Here is an 18,706-nt window from a genome sequence, read left to right on the forward strand (position 1 = left end):
TACTGTGAGGTATTAAAATACACGATTGTGTCAAGTTTGTAGCGAACAGATAAACAAACATACTGTCCATATTATCAAATAAGCAAATACTTAATAATATTTGGTCTGGTAATAAGATAAAAGCTATACAAACAACAAAATAATCGCATAATCAAAAACCCCAAGCAGAAGCTCACTTTTGACTTGAACTTTCCTCTATCTTCAACTTCAACTTTTATTAACACTCTAGACAGTTTACACTGTAACAAGAGGCAGACAAGTAATACAAGTAATAATTTACAATGGTGAACAAGATAGAAAGAAATATACATACATAGTTCATTATACCTAATTCTCTGTACACAAGTATACACATACATAACACGTGATAATTATTCAAAGCTATAATAATGGGATCTGAGATCGCCAGTCGATTACATGTAAGTGATAATATATTAGAATTATAGATATTTCGTAAGTTTTTTGATAAAAATAGACAAGTTATTTAACACTTTTACATTACATAAAGACATCAAACCTTTCATTTTATATTCTGAGGGGTTAACAATATAGTAATTTGGAATATATGCACGTCTTAATTTTTTAACCTCGTCATTTTGACATACAAATAAGTAATGAAACTGATTTCCAATACAATTATTTTTACACAAAGTACATAGTCTTTCCTCTTTTGGAATATTATGCCATCGACCAGTTTCTAGTGGAATTTTGATATTTGAGCATCTAAGTTTGGTAATATATATTCTATTTTCTTTTTTTAATCTTACCAAATAATTTTCTAAACAAAAAGCGTGTTTAAACAGTAAATAATATCCACCTCTAGAAGAGTTTTCAGCATCACTAAACCACTTTTGAATAAACTGATCTTGTAAAATTTGCTTAACATATATTTTGATGTCAACATTTCTTAAAATACATTGATTGTTCCATACATAGCTTAAACCTGTGTTGTCTAATGTAGATCTAATACAATTAATCCACTTAGAAACAATATTTCCAGAATTATGCATCTTATACAAAAATTGGTATAATAATCCTGATAATTTCGTGCTGTTTAACAATAATTTTGACCAGAATGATAAAATTCGTAATCGTACTTTAATACGATTATCGATGGTAAATCGCAACAAGTAACTACGATAACTGAAACAAAAATGAGCAGGATCGAGTCTTCAACAAATGAAAAATACGATAAGAGGAACTATAATTATGCTGCTTTATACTTATGTGTTTTTGTCCTTACATTGTTTGGTTCAAGAAGTGTCATCTATAAGCTCTACAATATGATTAGCATATACCGACTTTTACAGTGTTCAAATGTTACACATTATAAAAAGTCACGTATTGCTTTTTAAAATGTGCACTAATTAATCACGTGATACATGTAGATCTCCAGATGACTTACCTTGTTTATTTCCTTGTTATGTGATCTACATTGATTCAGGTGAGTTTTCCTTTTGATTAACATATTTAACCAGCCTGATGAACAGTATTATTATAAATAGTTCCGTCTAGTTAACATATATGTTTATTCAACATATATATATGACAAAAAAAATAACAACAATAACAATACATATTAAGTAGATAGGATACTGTGTTATATGGGATATTACTCTTGTTCATATTATATAACGAAAGGTAAATGTAGAAAAACAAAGGATATGGGGTACACAATCAGTACAATGAAATATTTCTGTTTCTATAACGCATATTGATAAATATCAACATACAGGTGAAGTCATTTACAAGACGACACACAGTACTGAACACAGTACATTTATACTGAGCTAAAAATAAATTGACAAACAGAGATAACACGTACGGTAAACACACTGATCTCCCATGAATATAGTACAAACACAGGTCTATTAAGGTTAAATTACTAGATCAAAATATTAGACACAACAACATAGTAGACGATCCTGAACAAAATACAAAAAAAACCCACAGAAATCTACTGAACCTGATTTTTAATATCTGCAAATACTTTACAAACAATACGTATTTATGTTGGACCGTATTTTATAATGATATTAATATAACTGTACCAATACATGTATCATATAAATATCTATAAAAATATTATTTCTTCTGAGTTCATGAAAATACTTTAAATAAAATATTTGTCATTCATGAACAAGAATTCTGACTTTAAAAATTAAAAAAATACATTTTCCTCTCAGATTCAACCAAAAGGAAAAACTGTGCAACAACCACTAATCAGGTTAAATGTTCCAATGAAGACAATTTTGAAAATGTTTGATTTAGTACTACTACACAATCATAAACTCAGAATGTAGAGGAAAAACTGTCGACGACAAAGAAAAAGCTTCAAAGTTAATTTAGATGAAATAGTAAACTAAACGTCCAATTATAAGATCTTGTAGCTTTTTTTATTCGAGCGGCAGGCGTTCAAAATTATAAGCTTGATATTGTGACGAGTTTCTTTTTCACCTAAAAAAAAAAGAACCGTAGTAAATCAAGGATGGCGGTAAAATTGATGAATGTGTAACCGAGATTTACAAATGTCGCATGCAGTTACATTAAGGATTTTTACTGCTGTCCTTGGCAGGGCTTTTTCCATTTATATTTGTTAACGCAAAACGTAAAGCTCTTAATATGTTCTACAGTCATGATCAATTGCAACTATTGACATGTTTTATTCATGGGATTTCTATCGGAAAGATATTTATACGAAACGTTTTGATATTATTATCAGTTTTAAAAGGTCAAAGATTAATAATATCTGTTGAAAATTTGAATACATGACCCATATGTTTCAGGTTTAGATTATCATAAAGAAATACACATTTAACTAGATAGGTAAGACACAAACAGCCATGTATTTTTATTTTGTATCAGGAAGAAAACCATTGACAATGTCTTTTAATCTCGATTGATCAAACTAAAGGTGTATAACGGAGACCCTTACATGAACAGTTTCATACTGTAAGGAAGCTATACATATAGAACTTAAAAAGACATCAAGACGGCAAATAATATTTATGGTTTTCGTTAAGCAATAAGTTTTATGTAAACACAATCTAAACATCAGGTGCATGGTTGTCTTGTTTGAATCAGTATTAGGATATTTCGTATTATGTGCCTCACATAATTATATGTGCCTCAAATACATATTCCATGCAAGGCCCTTGTTTACATGTAATACATGTATTTAGCTCACCTGGCCCGAAGTGAGCTTTTGCCATTACTTCACGTCCGGCGTTGTCGTCTGTGCACTTTTACAAAAGTCATCTCCTGAAACTGATGATTTAAATTTAACCAAACTTGGCCACAACCATCATTTGGGTGTAAAGTATAAAAATGTGGCCGTAAACTCTGCTTTATGTTTCAGAAGGTAGAAGACCTAAATTCTTAATACCTTGTATGCAGATACCTTATGTTACAATGTTTCCGTCTGGCATATGTTCATTGTCCTTCACCTCATTTTTATGGTTCACTGACTGCTTGAAAAAAAAATTCTGTGAAACACTCACTTATTGTGAGTAATATAATAACTACATATTTGTATATTTGGTGTATGAGTTCCTTGCAATGTCTATAAGTCCATCATATTGAGTATACCTGACCTCGACTTTATTCCATAGATCAATGACACAAGTTTTAAGTTACGTGATCAAATCCGTATGTCAGATACTGTAATCAATATGTCAACTATATGTGGTTTATGGAGTTATTGTAAGGGGTACATGTCCGACTGGCAGGTTTTATCTGACCTTGACCTCAATTTCATGGTTCATTGAACACTGTTCAGTTTTTGTGATTTGGTCTATATCTCAGAAACTATAAGCAATAGGTTAACTATATTTGGTGTATTGAATAATTGTAAAGGGTACATGTCCGACTGATAGATTTCATCTTAATTTGACCTCAAGTTCAGTGTTAATTGAACAATGTATAGTTTGACAATGTGTGGTTTGGTTTATTTCTCAGATACCATAAGTAATAGGACCACTATATTTGGCGTATTGAAAAATTGTCAGGTGTACACGTATGTCTTCTTGATTTCATTTGACCTCGACCTCATTTACATGTTTCATTGGACAATGTTTAATTTTTGTGGTTTGGTCTATTTTGCAGATATTAAAATCAATAGGCCAATTATATTAAGTGTATAGAATAATTGTTAGGTGTATATGTCTGGCAAAGTTTATATAAACTTGACCTCATTTTCATCGTTCATTGGTCAATGTTAAGTTTATGTGATACCTGTTACAGTAGTTAAACCTGCATATTAGTCTTTCATCATAAATTCAATGCGAAATATTTCAGCGTGTGTACTCTTGTTATAAAAATAAGGAGATGTGGTATGATTGCCAATGAACCAGCTATCCATCAACAAATGAAGTGGACCAGAGCAATTATAGGCAACCGTACGGTCTTCAACAATGCCACAAACCCATACAGTACAGTCAGCTATAACAATGGACCCCGGCATGAAACATAGGAAACAATTCAATTAAGAAAACTAATTGCCTAGTTTTTGGAAAATGACGCGTCAGCGGCATTGTTCCAATACCATTGACCAGACCAACAGGAAGTCGATTATAGCCTCCGCCTACCGAACTCGGTTTCATATTTACTATTTTACAAACTAACTGGTATCTGCTTGTATTCCGCTACACTCCAACAAAGTGTTGTAGTCGGACGGGAACCAGTTTACATACTTTATTTTATTTACAACAAAAATGTTGACCTGTCCATAGAAAGGCTTGTATAGTCCGCGGTTTTATTCTCCAAAATTGGACCTTCCAGAGGGGGTTCGGACTATAGAGTACAATAAGCAAGAAATAAGAGAACAAGTTCAATTTCGCGCCGCGGTGGTTTGTTTACGTTCCGCCATCTTTGTTATTGGTATTGTAGAGGACGCTCTCATCATTTTTCAAACTAAAATTTTTAACTCATCCATATTAATAAGTTATTTCTATTTAATATCAAATTAAAACTGATAAATATAAAAACTAAACCTTTCATTACAAATTTCTCGTTTCTTTTCAATGCATTGAAATAAACTGGTATCTGCTAGATTGAAACGATCCAAACATAGTAAAAAAGACAACCGTAAACTAACTCGAAAAATTACAGCGCCCCCTTACGGTCATTGTCCTCCAGAGGAGTAATCGAAGTGATCGTAATATAACGACTGAATTATTCGGGTTAACCGTAAACCAGCTTTGAATTTGTAAACTACAAAACGTAATCGGTTATTTTTCATTCCGTTTTTTTGGTGTTTCATACCGACTGATATGGTTTGTATAAGCTTAAGACCCTTCAAACATTAATGTTTTAGGTATATTAAAGACTGTTTTACAAAATGATGGAACTGTTTTACTTTCAAAGTCGTATTATAGTGGTATCTGTCATGTACGGATTTCGACTCTCAATGGTTCATTTCTTCTTTTACACGTGCTTTTTAAACTTCCTGTTTAAACATCGCAAGTTTCAAAATTTTTTTTTCAAGTGAATTAAATTTATTTTAACAATCATGAAGCGTTCTAGAATCATTTTCAATCAGTTTCTACTATTGTTTGATGATGGAAAACAGGTTTTCTCAAGAAAATACCTCAAACAATCACAGAGGATTTGAAATGTACAATTCAAGTCAGCACCTGGTTAAATCGGCATCTAGTCAAATCGGCACCTATTTGAAGTCGATTCGGCATCCAATAATATTTGTTATTATATTTTCTATTCAATTAATTAATAACTTTTACCAAGTACATAGTTAATATGTTGTTGTGTATAAAGGTAAACAACGAAGCCCTTATCCAACCTGTTGTTTTAACAATGAGACAATTAGAAAAATAAAATGGAAAACTGAGTCCCTTTCACATGTTTCAATAAATCTAATAATTTAAGGTGTTTTTTTTTCAGGAAAGTTTAAACAGCATTAAACCAACAATCCTGTAAAATGCTCAACTGGTTAAAAAACAATGCATAAAAAATATCCAATACCTCATATATATGATTAAAAATACACATATAGTTGAGAAAAATAAATATATACAAAATGTACATGAACCCCCCAAAATGTGGAAGTTAATATTTTTGGACATTCCCTTCCTTAGGTATTTAACTCATTTTGCTTAAATACTGAAAATAATTCTGACAACCCCTTGCCTATTTTTACTCTATTTGCATAAAATACTGTTAAAATATATAATTAACATGGGTGACGAATTGACTATATCAGGTGTCGATTTAACCCGGTGCCGATTTTTCCAGGTGCCGGTTTGACTAAAATTCTTAGAAATTACCTGAGTTTAATTAGACCTTTGATAACAGTAACAAGAAGATTATTTACCTAAAATTTTATGGGAGAAGGGGGTTCGGACTATGTACCAGTGAGAAATATACAAGCATACCTGCCAACTGTCACTATTTGCGGGGGATTTCCCCCATGGAGGCTCCCAAATTGAAACTTTTAAAGAGCAATTATGTCCACAGTTTTCAGAAAACAATTAATTTTACAATGAACTTATGAACTTATGAACTTATGCTTATAAACTGTATTTGAAGGCTCCCTTGAAGGTTTTTTAGGAGGATGGCAACCATTTTGCACGCAAGACCCCTATGGGCATTTTGAAAACTTGGCAGGTATGCACAAGCCTTCCTACCGAATCCTACGGTATTTATTTGTACAATTCAGGTAGTCTTGACCTATTCATTTGTCTTAAAAAACCAGCCAGTTGTCATCTTCAATTCACACACACACATATACGAATATCAATAATATGCTTACGAGACATGTTGCATTGTTAAACTAATTATGGTATGTGAAAATCAAGACTTGCATAAAAAATATCCTAATATTAGAGACAGTGGCGTCATTTTTCCTCAGAGCTTTCAGCTCTTTGATTAATAAAAAATGTACGAAAAAAAATATAACAGACATGAACCAACGACAATTACTGAACTACAGGCTCCTGACTTGGGACAGGCACATAAAGAATGTGGTAGGGTTAAACATGATTGTGAGTGCTATATCCTTCCCTTACCTGGAGCAGTGGTGTTACAGCCCAAAAACATATAACAAAAACACAGACTGTACGTGGCTGGATATTTATCATGTTTATACATCCCCCACAACGAGAAGACACAAAGCACAGATTTGAGAGAGCTGGCATCTAGTTCATCTAGTTCAAAGCCAATAACAACTACTTGTAATATAACATAATCTATCTCAGATTAAAATATCAATTGGTTAACATCCAACACCCAATGGATTTAATGTAAAGACGTCATTTAGAGACAGAGACAAACAAAACCTTGTACAATACCAAAATATAGGTATCGACAGATTGTAGTATCTTGAAAGTGCATTTGTGTAAAGCAATGATATTACGTATGGTTCATGATTTTGTACATAATTTATGCCGTTAGTTTTCTCGTTTGAGTTGGTTTACATTCGTCATTTCGAGGCCCTTTATAGCTGACTATACGGTATGGGTTTTGTTCATTTTTGAAAGTGGCCTATAGTTGTCAATTGTGTGTCATTTGTGAGGGAATTAGATGTTTGCTATACCACTGTTCATTTCAACGAACTTTATGATAAAACCACTATACCAATCAGAATGACATTTTTTGCAGTCTCTTCTGGAAAGTTTATGTCATTGGTAATCGTACCAAATCTTCGTATTTTTAATTTCAATTTACTGATAACAAAATCAATATTTACACCGATTAACAGGTTAGTTTTCAGACCAAAAAAGGTGGAATCTGTAGTGGTTTTACGGCATTTTGTACTTTTTTAAAAAAAAAATTTTCTTTTTTATCTCACGGTCCACGGGCCCCGGTCAGCTTGTCTCATCTTTTGATGTCCATTGCCTGTCGTTGTCTGTTAAATTTTACAAAAATCTTCTTATATTAAAACTACTGGGCCAAACTTGGCAACAATCATTCTTAGAGTATCTAGTAAAAAGAATATGACCGATGACTCCCGCCTGCCAACCAAGATGGCCGACATGGCTAAAAATAGAACATAGGGGTAATATGCAAGTTCTGTCTATTATATTGAAAACCGTCACAAATAGAGAAAATCTGACCGAAGCATAAATGCTCAAAATGTTGAGTTCTACCAATTGTTTAAATTGTCAAAATTGCCAACCTTCTTACAGGAGTTATTGCCCTTACATGACAAATTTTAATTTTTTTGTTTCATTTTTGCATATAATCTTGAAAACTAAAATGGACAGAGCGACACTTTAAAGTGCAAAAATTATCAACAAAACAAATTCTTTTAACAAGTCTCATTGTAGAAATCGTCGGACGATCTCTTATCGTCCAACGATTCCTTATTGAAGTTATTTCGCTTTAATGACAATTGTTATATATTTTTGCCTTAAATGTTGAATATTAAAATAGATAATTAGCCACTTTAAATCACAAAAAAATGATCTACTAACAAGTCAAATTGTGCCGAATATAGTTAGTAGATTGTCACTCTTTAGAGGAGATAGTGCCCTTAAAAGAGTATTTTTCAACCCTCTTTTGTGTTTTGAGCAAAAACTAAATAAGATAGACACTAAACAGACTAAATTGTCAGCAATACACGATAAAAAAAAACCCAGAGATTTGTGTCATGAATTCTATACTCGTCTACAATGTTGGAGAGTTTCGTTTTTTGCACATAGAACAAGGCGAGCGACACAGGTTCTTTTGAGTCTCTAGTGTATGTTCCTTGACAATCCAACGTAAATAGTATTAAACGGATTCAAATGCGTACTGTTGAATTTGAAAAAAAGCAAAATGGTATGTAGAAATACGATTTAAACTAAATATTCCATAAAACAGAATGAAAGGCATGTTTTTACAACATACAATACTCACACACATAGTATTATGTCATTGTACAGCTTCATACACGTGATCGCTTTTGAACAGCCTAAAAAAGTTCCTTACTTAAGTAAATTGTAGATTCAATTATTTTACGAAAGAACGAAGAAAGGATTATGTTTGTTTTATTAATACATTATAAACCCAATATTCTATATTTTAGAAATAACCCGATGAGCCGATCCAGTAATGGCTAGTTCAACATACATATGTGGTATATGTGATCTTCGAAATATTTCAAAACCGTCGACCGTATGGTGCCCAGAGTGCGATGAAGGTCTGTGTAATGCATGTCAGGAACATCACAGTTTGTCCAAAGCAACAAGGCAGCACTCTATATTACCAATAGCAGAATACAAAAAACTGCCTTCAGATATTATTCAAATTTCACAGTGCTGTTGCAAGCATGACGAAAAATTAATTTTATATTGCAAAGACCACGAAAATCCTTGTTGTGGTAAGTGCATTGTAGAAAGCCATAAGCATTGCAAAGAAATTGTCAGTCTCGATGGTATCATAAAGAACGCTAAAACTTCCGTTTCATTTCATGAAACAGAAGCCACATTGACCGAATTGATTGAAAATATCAGGAAGATAAGAAATGCTCAACAGGAAAACTTAACAGATCTGTCTAAGAAACGAAAAACAATCGAACTCGAAATTCAACGAACTCGTATTCTAATTGATAAACATCTTGATAAAATACAGAAAACCCTTCTAGATGAAATACACGGTGTGGGTGATAAAGAACGCGAACAAATACGCCTTTCGATTAAAACCTTGGACGAAATGGAACACTGTTTGTCAGAATATCAAATGAAAATAGTCAATATAAAAAAGTATGCATCGGATATTCAGGCATTTATGGCAATAAAGAAGATAGAAACAGATGTTGCAAAAGAGGAAGAATGCCTTTTGTCATATATTCCCGAGCAAAAAATTAATTTCGTGACAATTAGCTGCACAATGGCAGAACCAATACAAGCTTTTCTAGGCAATTCGAAAACATTTGGGGAAGTAGTGATAGAGACCACACCAAGAAAGTTTCCATTATCGTGTAGGAAAAGTATGCAAGCTCAGATGATGTTACCTACAGTACAGTCAACGTCAATTGAGAATATCACAGCACAATTGCATCAGAGGGTGTACACTGCATCAAAAAATGTAAGGGGTTGTTGCATATTACCGAATGAAAACATGATTTTTGCCTGCTTTGACCAAAAATCTCTATCATTTTTGCGAAGCGATGGGTCTAAAGATGCCGCTGTCAAATTGCCAGCAGCAGTTGACCTTGCATATATTGAGGCAGATAACAGCATTGCTGTGACATCTAGTACAGAGAATGACCAATGCATTAGGATCATCGACCTCCAAAATAAGAAAATAAAGAAGAACATTTCCGTTAACACAAAGAGCTTTGGTATTGCAGCTTTTCGTGATAGCTTGGTTTACTGTACGAATTCAAATAATATAAGAATGATAAGTCTGAGAGATGAACTGGTAAAAAACATTGTATATGCTGACATCTCACCATTCGCTTACGTCGAGACATTTCAAGATCTCATTTATTACACAAATACGAATACCGATGATGTCACTTGCTGTGATATGAAAGGAACAGTGAAATGGACGTTTACATTTCATAATATGACCATGATTCCATTAGGAATAACTATAGATAATACAGGCAACGTTTATATTACCACTGGAAACAACAATGTGATAGTAATTTCCCCCGACGGAAAGCGATACAAAGAACTATTGTCGAAAAGAGATGGTCTTCGGAATCCGATTGCACTATATTTTGACCGAAGAACAAACAAACTTTTAGTATCTAATCGAAGTGGAGATGCAGTGATTTATCACATCGTCCAAGAATGACAGAACTGTAGTAACTGTAGTAAACTCAATTGCACTATTAATGTTGCTACTCGAAGTGACATTGTTAGTAAGTCTGTATCACAGTATATAAATGTAGCTTAGTCATCACCTGATGCTCCATTTTTGGTTATGTTGTCATTTGTTTACTTTTTGTACGACTGCATTTTATTGTGGTGGTATAATGCTACAGCCATGTCCCACGATTATCTGTCTTTTTATACCTCTGCTTGACAGACGCGGTGTATATAGACATAAACATGTCCACCCGTCCATCTGTCCGTCCAATTCACTTTTGGTTTCCTGGTCATAATTAGAAACCGCTTTAAAAAATGAAATGACATCTAAAAGGAAAGTTTTGGACCTCCAAAGACCAGTACAGATCGATTTTCGACGTTTTCACATTTACATTTCCACAGTTTTGGTACTTGATTGTTAGAAACAATTAAAATTCTAATATGACGTCCTTCTTTCGCTTTGTAAACACCACCGTGGTAAAATTCTTAATATATCTATACTTAACGCAGACTTAGAGATATACATAATAATGGCTGTTATAATATACCTCCCACGTAAATCCACATGTATCGTAACCTATTTGCAAACGCCATGCCGAATTTTGTTGTGTTAAAAATTGTAATTGAAAAAAGAATGCATAACCCGTATTCTTATTATGATGCACAACAAAAAGAATTAATGCATTAGAGCTCGAAAAGATGATCAAAATCAAATAAAATTCCGCGAAATTCCATTAATGCTTTTGACTACCTGACTGTTAGAAAGAGTTACAAATAAATAGATTCAAAAATATGTGTTTTGGGGTGAAATGATTGAATTTAACTCTTTCTTAATATAAATCATTATTAACTAGTTAAACAAGTAGAATTCTACTTATATAGATATAGGAAGATGTGGTATGAGTGCCAATGAGACAACTCTCCATCCAAGTAACAATTTATAAAAAGTAAACCATTATAGGTCAAGGTACGGCCTTTAATATGGAGCCTTGGCTCACACCGAACAGCAAGCTATAAAGGGCACCCCAAAAATACTAGTGTAAAACCATTCAAACGGCGAAATCAACGGTCTAATCTAAATAAAAACGAGAAACAAGTATGAACTACATAAACAGAAGACAACCACTGTACATCAGATTCCTGACTTAGGACAGGTGCAAACATTTGCAACGGGATTGAGCTGATACTAGAGGTTGTCTTAAACTTGCTATGATGTATCTTTATTTTGCTAATTTTTTAAGGCATGAACTCATGTTGACTTCAAGATGAAGAAGTACCAAAAAGGCATCGTGTCATAGCTTTGATTGCCCGGTATTGTTTTGGATTATGTCTTAACAAGGTTTACTCCATACCCCTTCCATTTTATTCTCATTAACATTTTTCATAGTACTCAATAACTTACAAAAAACATTGGTGTGATTATAACTATTTATCTGTAACAAATGACTTCTAAAGTATTCAAACAATTTTGGCTTCAACGGCAGAAAGCAGAAGTAAACAAAAAACAAAAACGTTCTAACAGAAACTACAGTATTTTAAAGTCTCTTAAAATGTCAGAAAAAATTAAATGATATGTACTATTTTCCCCTTATTGTTCAATTGTAATAGTTAATTACTTGTCAGGCTAATAAATCCAACCCACTTGTCTTTCAAAGTAACTACGCTCCGCCTTTGCACGTGAAATTGAAAATGATTGAAGAGTAAATCAATAGTATGTTGCAAAAATAGATCAATTTTATTATAGAAGGACATTCTTACATGAAGTATAATAATTTAAAGTAATATAAATTCTTTATATTTTGAAAAAAAAAAAAAAGGTTTCAACTCCCTCAGGCAACTATTAGATGGATTTGGCTATTTTTTTTATGTCCTTTATCGGTCTTTATGCATCCTTGGCCTTCAAATATTCGGCTCTGAGCATTCCAGATGAAGGTAAATCTAGAAAAGCGCTTCCGACGCAAAAAAGTATAAGGTATTGTTTTCAATTTTTTAATGGATAATCAACTTTTAATTTGTAATCGGTGGTTCTCTCCTGGCACTCCGGCTGCCACCACTAATATAAAATGACCGCCACGAAATAGCATAATAGTGCTGAAAGTGGCGTTAAACACCAATCAATCAATTTTATTTTGTATTTAAAATATTTATAGAAGTTTAAGTTCGTATGATACACACACTTGTAAAACACTTTCGTTCAGTTGATTTATCAAAATTAGACATAATCAGTCATAATTTAAAACAGGTTAAAAATATTTGGTGTATAAATTCACAATAATAAGATGAATAACTGCTAAACATTGACAAATAAGGTGGCAGGTACACGTTTTGGTGTACCAGAACATGTGTCCCACGCAGAAATTTTGTTATAGTTAAGTATTGAGGTATATAATTGCATCATGTTAACTGAAAAAATAAATGAATGTAAATTCTAGGCTATTGTACTACACAAGTAAGTAGTTGCATACACAGGTTGGGGATTTCCTTCACATATAGGTCCAATCAGATGTCAATATTGTTGTCTCCTCACCTGACGGCTTCCAATCAAAGTGGGGGAAAAATTTTATGTAAACAAAAATATCTTGAGATTTTGATGGTAAGGATAGGTTAGGACAAGGCTCTAATTCACTAAATATCCTTTATCTCTTGAATTTTGCCTAAAATTCTTGTCAACTTTTACCAGGATTCTGCAGGTGAAGATTAGATTGGTATCAGAGCATCACATTTTTTGCCTTATTTGCAATGCATTTATAAATTTTTAAATCTCCATGCTGGACAGACAACTAAATGTAAAGGTTTTTTTATATATTTACACGAGCACGCACACATCTTAGTTCCTTGAAACAATACATTTTATTTGTATATAAGCTTGAATGAATTTTCAAGAAAATAAAATCATAAATCCATGACATTCTAAAGATTTACTGTAAAATATCTGGTTTCTGCCACCTAAGTAAATTTGGGGAAACGTCAACAAAACATCCTTTCAACTACATAAAAACTGAATAACGCCTAAGACGGGAGCCACATGTGGAACAGGATCTGCTTACCCTTCCGGAGCACATGAGACCCCCCAGGTTTTATTGGGGTTCGTGCTGCTCACTTATAGTTTTGTGATGTTGTGATATATGTACTATTGTTTGTCTGTTTGTCTTTTTTCTTTTTAGCCATGGCGTTGTCAGTTTATTTTCGACAAATGAGTTTGAATGTCCCTCTGGTATCTTTGGCCTCTCTTCTACGGAATACCATATTTTAAAAACCAATTACTTTTATAACTCAAAATAAAATCCTTTACTGTATTTTAATATCTGCACTCCTACTTTTATAATTCATGGTGATGGTTAATCTATGAATAACTGCAGTGTGTATATTTACAATATAAATTTTGAAACCTATTGAAATATTTTCTAGAGAATTATTCGAAAAGACTTCCAAAATTTCATAAATTTGGTGCAAAATGACGGTGGGCACGGATAACATAAACAAGCTCCGTTGGAAGTTGGTCATGATACTATTTGGCTTCTATACTATTAAACGAGCAGACCTCATTTTGTGTGTCGCTTCTCTTCCTTCCACGATAAATTAATCATCATGCCTCTGTGTTCTATAGGTAACATGCATAGTCGCATTTGTCATCCATTCTTATGATTATTCAGGTTGAGTTATTTTTGGAGAAAAACGACAAAAAAGGAGTCCGGATATTGATTCCGTCATTAGACTGACTTTTAGTCATAGATAAGACTTCCGGTTTGAAACATGCACAAGTACAACCAATCGTATGATAGATAACAAAAACGAAAAATAAATAAGCCAATCAGAGCGTTCTCCATATCATGGTGTTTAGATCGCAAGAACCACAACTATTATACCTCCTTAGAGAGGACAATTATTTTTCGCGTTTATCTACATGTAATCTACGATTATACTACTTTAATATATAGAGACTCTCTGTATTCTCTCTACTGTTTTCTTTGAAATGTTTACAAATTAAGGGGTCATACCAGTTGTATATATATTAAAATAAGCAAAACATGTTGAAACAAGAATGTGTCCATAGTACACGGATGCCACATCGGCACTATATTTACTAAGTTTCGAGTTGATTTGACTTCAACTTGCTTCATAAAAAAATACCACCACCAAAAAATTTAACCTGAAGCGGGATAGACGGACGTACGTACGAACGAACGAACACACGGAAACACAGACTAGAAAACATAATGCCCATAAATAGGGCATACAATTTTATTGTTGAAAGTGAAAGTAGTGATTTGGCAAAAATGAAAGTAGGGTAGAGATTAGAGGGAGGCAGGACCTTTTTCGGGAAGCGGGATCGGGTGTTTTTTACCTCGGGATTTTGGTATTAATCCTTACGGGATCCTGGAATATGATTTTCGATTTCTGGATTTCGGGATATGAATTTATTTAAATTCTGTATATCGGAATTTCAGGTTTTTAAGCCCGGGATTTCGGGATCAGGGCCCTCCGATCACCCCTAAAATTAGCCTTAGTCGGTCTAAGACATTTATACAAGATTCATATCCTACCATTGGCATGTTAATAAGGCTCTCAAAGGAAAAAGCATCGGATGATCCTAGAAGCATATTTTCATAGACTAATAATGGTCTATATATAAGCAGTTACATTTATTTCATGTGTGAAGCGGTGCAAATTTTGAATTTAATTTGACTTTTACCAATAGATGCATTGTAGCAAAGGAGTAGAATACTTGTGGTCTGAGGCCAGAAACACGAAAATAATTGAATTTAACAGAAAGGAAACAAATATCAAACTTTGGAAAATGGGAGAGGGCTTTTGATACCTTAAAAAAAATTATGAAATTCTCCATACATAATATCTTTTACAAAAATCATCCTACAGCAGTTCAGAAGATGTATATGCCCGCGATTTCGCGGGTGTGTTCTAGTTAATTTTTAAAACAGAATAATAAAGTACTAACACAACACATAACTGTTTTATCTAGGTTTTATCTTAAAAAGTGGTAAATTTAGAAAATGTTAATATTGTCGCCAATGGCAGAATAAATAGTACCGTTTTCCCTGCCTGAAAAACGGTAGTATTTAATTTTCCCAGCATTAGGTTGGCCTTTTGTGTACCCAAGGCAGGTGAAGGAAGTCAAATTAGGAGCGCTGTGATTGGATGTAAGGGTACAATATATTTTTTATGTATCTATGAATAACTGCAGTGTGTATATTTACAATATAAATTTTGAAACCTATTGAAATATTTTCTAGAGAATTATTCGAAAAGACTTCCAAAATTTCATAAATTTGGTGCAAAATGACGGTGGGCACAGATAACATAAACAAGCTCCGTTGGAAGTTGGTCATGATACTATTTGGCTTCTATACTATTAAACGAGAAGACCTCATTTTGTGTGTCGCTTCTCTTCCTTCCACGATAAATTAATCATCATGTCTCTGTGTTCTATAGGTAACATGCATAGTCGCATTTGTCATCCATTCTTATGATTATTCAGGTTGAGTTATTTTTGGAGAAAAACGACAAAAAAAAGGAGTCCGGATATTGATTCCGTCATTAGACTGACTTTTAGTCATAGATAAGACTTCCGGTTTGAAACATGCACAAGTACAACCAATCGTATGATAGATAACAAAAACGAAAAATAAATAAGCCAATCAGAGCGTTCTCCATATCATGGTGTTTAGATCGCAAGAACCACAACTATTATACCTCCTTAGAGAGGACAATTATTTTTCGCGTTTATCTACATGTAATCTACGATTATACTACTTTAATATATAGAGACTCTCTGTATTCTCTCTACTGTTTTCTTTGAAATGTTTACAAATTAAGGGGTCATACCAGTTGTATATATATTAAAATAAGCAAAACATGTTGAAACAAGAATGTGTCCATAGTACACGGATGCCACATCGGCACTATATTTACTAAGTTTCGAGTTGATTTGACTTCAACTTGCTTCATAAAAAAATACCACCACTAAAAAATTTAACCTGAAGCGGGATAGACGGACGTACGTACGAACGAACGAACACACGGAAACACAGACTAGAAAACATAATGCCCATAAATGGGCCATAAAATTTTATTGTTGAAAGTGAAAGTAGTGATTTGGCAAAAATGAAAGTAGGGTAGAGATTAGAGGGAGGCAGGACCTTTTTCGGAAGCGGGATCGGGTGTTTTTTACCTCGGGATTTTGGTATTAATCCTTACGGGATCCTGGAATATGTTTTTTGATTTCGGGATTTCGGGATATGAATTTATTTAAATTCTGTATATCGGAATTTCAGGTTTTTAAGCCCGGGATTTCGGGATCAGGGCCCTCCGACCACCCCTAAAATTAGCCTTAGTCGGTCTAAGACATTTAAACAAGATTCATATCCTATCATTGGCATGTTAATAAGGCTCTCAAAGGAAAAAGCATCGGATGATCCTAGAAGCATATTTTCATAGACTAATAATGGTCTATATATAAGCAGTTACATTTATTTCATGTGTGAAGCGGTGCAAATTTTGAATTAAATTTGACTTTTACCAAAGATGCATTGTAGCAAAGGAGTAGAATAATTGTGGTCTGAGGCCAGAAACACGAAAATAATTGAATTTAACAGAAAGGAAACAAATATCAAACTTTGGAAAATGGGAGAGGGCTTTTGATACCTTAAAAAAAATTATGAAATTCTCCATACATAATATCTTTTACAAAAAATCATCCTACAGCAGTTCAGAAGATGTATATGCCCGCGATTTCGCGGGTGTGTTCTAGTTAATTTTTAAAACAGAATAATAAAGTACTAACACAACACATAACTGTTTTATCTAGGTTTTTATCTTAAAAAGTGGTAAATTTAGAAAATTTTAATATTGTCGCCAATGGCAGAATAAATAGTACCGTTTTCCCTGAAGGGAAAACGGTAGTATTTAATTTTCCCAGCATTAGGTTGGCCTTTTGTGTACCCAAGGCAGGTGAAGGAAGTCAAATTAGGAGCGATGTGATTGGATGTAAGGGTACAATATATTTTTTATTTATCTATGAATAACTGCAGTGTGTATATTTATAATATAAATTTTAAAACCTATTGAAATATTTTCTAGAGAATTATTCGAAAAGACTTGCAAAATTTCATAAATTTGGTGCAAAATGACGGTGGGCATGGATAACATAAACAAGCTCCGTTGGAAGTTGGTCATGATTCGTTTATAAATTTACATCGTTTCAATGTATGATTTGTAAAGAAAATGATATAGAAACACTTTAACAGACAATACAGAAACTGACCTAATTTTTCATCCGACATCTTGGGATGACCGTGAATGCAGTTACGGTCATCAGCTTTACCCCAGTGTATATAGAATCGGATTGAAAACTATAGGAGCAGTTACTTAAAAAAAAATGTAGATCTATTAACGTCTTTTATAAATTTTGCTATAAAATTGATAGGTTCGCAAGTCTTGAAAACGAAATAAAACAATTATGCAATTAAACAATTCCATAACAGCAGTTGGACATCTATAAAGATGCAAAAATGCGTGATATTTAAAGATAATATTTATTAATAAATTACAAATAAAGTTTTGTTGAATAATGGAAGAATTGCACAGAAGTTAAAGAGAATATTTATCACTAAATTGTAAAATAAAATGATAGAAGAATAAACGTAAATAAAATTAATTAAAGAAAGTTTAACTTGTTTATAGAACAATTTCCTAAAATATAAATGTAAAGTGTTTAATCTTTTAAGCATATTTGATAAAGTTGTCTCAAAAATGTCCCCCAGCTAATTGATAAATGTGTCAGCTTCGAAGGAATAAATATAATTGTATATACTTTTGAAATTAATAGACTTGAACAATTAAGATTAAGTAATTCTGCCTTTAACGATATATAGTCAATTGTTTATTAAAAGAGATCAAAGAAAGCTATTGTGTTGAGTAACAAAATAATATGT

The sequence above is a fragment of the Mytilus galloprovincialis genome, chromosome 7 (genome assembly GCF_965363235.1).
Source record: "Mytilus galloprovincialis chromosome 7, xbMytGall1.hap1.1, whole genome shotgun sequence".
Taxonomy (NCBI): domain Eukaryota; kingdom Metazoa; phylum Mollusca; class Bivalvia; order Mytilida; family Mytilidae; genus Mytilus; species Mytilus galloprovincialis.